Source organism: Ixodes scapularis, unplaced genomic scaffold (genome assembly GCF_016920785.2).
Source record: "Ixodes scapularis isolate PalLabHiFi unplaced genomic scaffold, ASM1692078v2 PGA_scaffold10__122_contigs__length_95168666, whole genome shotgun sequence".
NCBI lineage: Eukaryota > Metazoa > Arthropoda > Arachnida > Ixodida > Ixodidae > Ixodes > Ixodes scapularis.
Window position 1 is genome coordinate 58756035 of NW_024609836.1, and position 4238 is coordinate 58760272.

The window sequence follows — 4238 nt, forward strand, 5'->3', positions numbered from 1 at the left end:
AAAACGAAGTGGTGGAACCGGTGGAACTGCTGCGTTTGGCGTTGTTGACATGACATTGTTGGCGATGCCACTAAAAATTAAAAAAAGTACAGTTTTTTTTTTGTTCTTCTATGCCTAAGTACTATGCGCAGATATTGGAATTTTCCAATAGTAGTTTCAAATAATATGTTATTTGATATTCGCTTCCAAATGAACTGCGATATTTGTGCTTTTCGAAGTGTTGATCGCGGCGGGCTAGCCCCCTTGAGTGCGCTTGTCCTCAAACACAGGTGCGCTACGGAGAAGCAATACCCGCGGAGCGGACACTGCAATCTTGCGACCCGCTTCGCCGCAGCGCAGCCGCGCGCTTAGGCGAAAAACACACCTTCAAATAACTAGTATGGTGCATGCACGCACCTAATGTACTAAAAAGAAAAAAGGGGAAATTTTGTGATTGTTCATATTACATTGTAGTAAAATCATCAAAATTTAACTGGCTTTTATGCAAATGTATATGTTCGGCAGCGATGTTCTAAAAACCTGTGTTCAATATATTTTTTTAAATTCAGAATTGAAGAAAATATTTTCATATAGGAAGATGACTTATAAATCCCCTCAATTAGGTAGGGCGGGGTCCTTTATAAATTTAATTTTATGTCAAATTTGTCAATTACTTGCCATTCCAACGTGGATACTGGATGTTCTGAGGCTACAGTTTATAAATATAGCTATATTAAATTTGACAGCTCATGAGTGGGCAGTTAGGAGCTTAGGAAAAACCTTCGCGAGTTCAGCTGAATTTTCGTTTAAGCATGGTGTAACAGTAGTAAAAGGCGTGGAAAAAGGTGCAACAACTCTTCAATATTCAATTAAAAAATATTCGGCCAAAACCACTATCCACGTTGAATTTGCTTTGTACCCAAAATCCATTATTTGTACATGCCCAACGAAGAGTTATTGGTTACATCTACAAAATTGCCGGCATATCATTGTTCAATAAATGAATATCTGTAGAGGCCAGGTCCCTTGTAGGCAGAACACTTTAGTCCCCCAACATTCCAACAACAGCAGTTTTTTCCACAAGCTAACTTTCAAAGAGATTGTATAAACTTTTCTGACATGAAAGCTCAAATTTGTCTGCTCCAAAAAGCCGTTTTTCCCTGCTACAAGAGCTGCTCCAAATCACCATTTGCCATTTCCACCACTGGAAACGTTTTATATACAGGCTTTTGTTGTTTTGGGCCGATCCACAAAATGGCCGACTGATAAATTTTTGCCACGGACGAAACCGGCCAATTGGAATTGGATTCTTGGGGGGATTGACTTCCGGTAAGCGAACTGAATGGAATTTGGTACTCTGGGAACATTCAGCGACTTTAAGCGAGACTATGCAAGGCGGAGAAGCATTGTGCCATTTGCTCGGTCTAGTGTGCTTCTCTGTACAGCGGATGCACACCGCCAAGAAGTGGAACCGTGCAGTGTGGAAAAGCAGCCAGCACTGTGGAAAAAGAAAATTGAGGCTGAATATATTTGACAGCTTGAACCAGGGGAAGATATAGAGAAATTGAGACAGGAGAGAATAGACAGCTGACTACCAACGATTATTTAGTGGGAACTTCTTTTTCCTTGCGTGTTTTCAGACACCAACAAAAATTATTACATATTAAAACCTATTATACTAATATAATAATGCATGTGTATGTTTACAAAATTTTCACATTACCTAAACCTAAACTAATATTTTAAATTCACCCGCCACAAGCTCATACTGCCATTTTCTGGACCGTAACGCACCGTAGATATTGTCTCTCCTTTTTGTGAATAGTGATGGACGGGGTGCTGACGCACCCACTCGCTTGTTCTTCGATAGCAAGCGCCTCGAGCATCTCACGCGCATGAGTATTGTTATTACTGGCTAGGATGGTTATGTCCTTGAACGCTGCACTGCAGTGGCAAGTCCTGCAATGAGCTGCAAGATGCCCTGCCGACGTTCCTTGAAGGGATGCTGCGTGCTCGCGGGCTCTGTCGTTAATGCATCGGCCCGTCTGGCCGATGTAGCACTTCCCGCATGAAAGGGGAATGTTGTAAACCACTCCTGTCATGCATGGTACATATTGTGTTCTGTGGGCAATGTCGCACGTTTTTTCTTTGCCTGTTCTGTTGTTCACTCGTCTGCACATGGAGTACGCTTTGTTAGGCGCGGAGCATACTACTTGGATCTCATTCCTCGCGGCGATCTTTTTCAATTTGTGCGTAATCCCGTGAACGTATGGTAGCACAGCGATCTTCCTTCGGGTTTCCTCGTTTACTTTTTTGCCCGACTTTGCACTCTTCAAGTTTCTGCAGATGGTCTCACAAACGGGTACCAAGATACTTGTTGGGTATCCCGAATTCCGTAATCGTGACATCTGTTTTTCAAAGCTCGGCCCTATCTGGTGTTTACATGATTTGTTTAAGGCAGAAACTAACGCCGTGCTGGCGATACCTCTCTTAATAGTTCTTGAGTGGCCGGAGGTAAACGGCAGAAACCCTTTTGCTGACCGGGGTTCGTACCTCCAGCAAACGTGCCCTTGTTGGAAAATTAGCGCGAGGTCTAGGAATTTGATATTTTTGTCCACAGGTGATTCATGTGTGAACACCAATTCGGGGCAACTTTCTTGAAACACTTGCAGAATAATATCCTTGCATTCTTCACTCTGGTCGTCACCTTCTGTGGCACAAAGTACTAAAAAATCGTCCACATATCGGAAGATGGCTGTGACCCTTGTATCTGTGAGATTACTTGCGATGATCTTTCCGCATGCCCCCAGGAATAAGTCACACAATTGCGGCGCTACCCGAGACCCAATACATACTCCACTCTTTTGCACATATTGTTGATCTTGAAAGTCTACTACAGTGGAAGTCAGATATACACCTAATAGTTCCAAGAAGGTGCTCACACTTAGTCCAGCATTATTCTGAAACGCTGTAGAGCCCTGCTCCTCGATGGTGGATCGGAGAATCGCCATGAGTCTTCTGTGTGGGATTGAGTAATGCATATCTTGGATATCGATGGAAAATCCAGATGTGACGCTTTCTCCATTCTTCTTAAGATATTCAATTAAATGTTCCGAGTTCTTAATTCTGTACGGATCGTCGGATTCTATCAAGGACAACTGTTTCGCCAGGAACGTCGACAAATGGACTTGCCAGGTTCCTCTTTCCGACACAATGGCCCGAAACGGTATGCCTTCCTTATGTGTTTTTGCTGAGAAAAAAACTTGCAGGTGTCCCTTCTTCGTTTTCTTTATTTTTGTGCTGAGGCTGTTAAGTTCGTTATTATCAAGTAGCTTCAGGGCTGCTGGTTTAGACTTCTTGCTTCTTTTTTCTTCCACATGAATGAAGTTCTTAGCCATTGCAGCAGAAGCTTTTTCTTCGTATGCGTCTGAATCTAAGACCACAAATCCGCCTTCCTTATCAGAAACACAGAGCTTAAGATCTTTGCTGATTAGCTCATGTACTGTGGTACCAAAGCTCCTATTTGCTTTTGCTGAGCTTCTTTGGCTTGCGATGCAGTCAATCCCTTCACTGATTATGCTTGACGCGCTCTCTTCTTGAGCCTTGGATGCGATGTTTCTGACCAAGGCAACCTTGTCAATGGGCTGTAGCCGTGGTGGTAGAGCAAACTTCGGCCCTTGTTCTAGTATGTTTCTCGCCTTATTTGAGATACTAATATCTCCGATGACTTGAAGGGCCTGTCTTTTTGGATGTTCCTTGTCCTTCCTTGCCAGGTGCTCCTTGAAATATGGGAGATACTGTGTTGTCCACATGGTCTCTGTTGAATGCCTTGCGATAGTCAGGTGGTTAATAAAAACATTGTAGTGGGGACACTTGGCACGTAGAAAATCTGTGAGAAGACGTTGTTGTCGCCAAGTCTCTGACCTGAGGATCTTGCTTACTCGCATAGCATGTCCCTGCGACGGAGCTATAAGGCCGAAGACTTGCCTTACATCATCTAGGATGATATTCTTGTTGATGCTACGTGCTAGTAGCCTACCTTGGCACGTGGTGGTGGCAATAAGATGGCTTAGAGTCTGCGGGGCCATTGATTGAATGCGTAGGAAGGAGGGGCTCAAATAACTAGAAAGAAACTGAGTAACGGTTGATAGTGGAGCTTGTTGGTACATACTTGTATATATTTGACAGCTTGAACCAGGGGAAGATATAGAGAAATTGAGACAGGAGAGAATAGACAGCTGACTACCAACGATTATTTA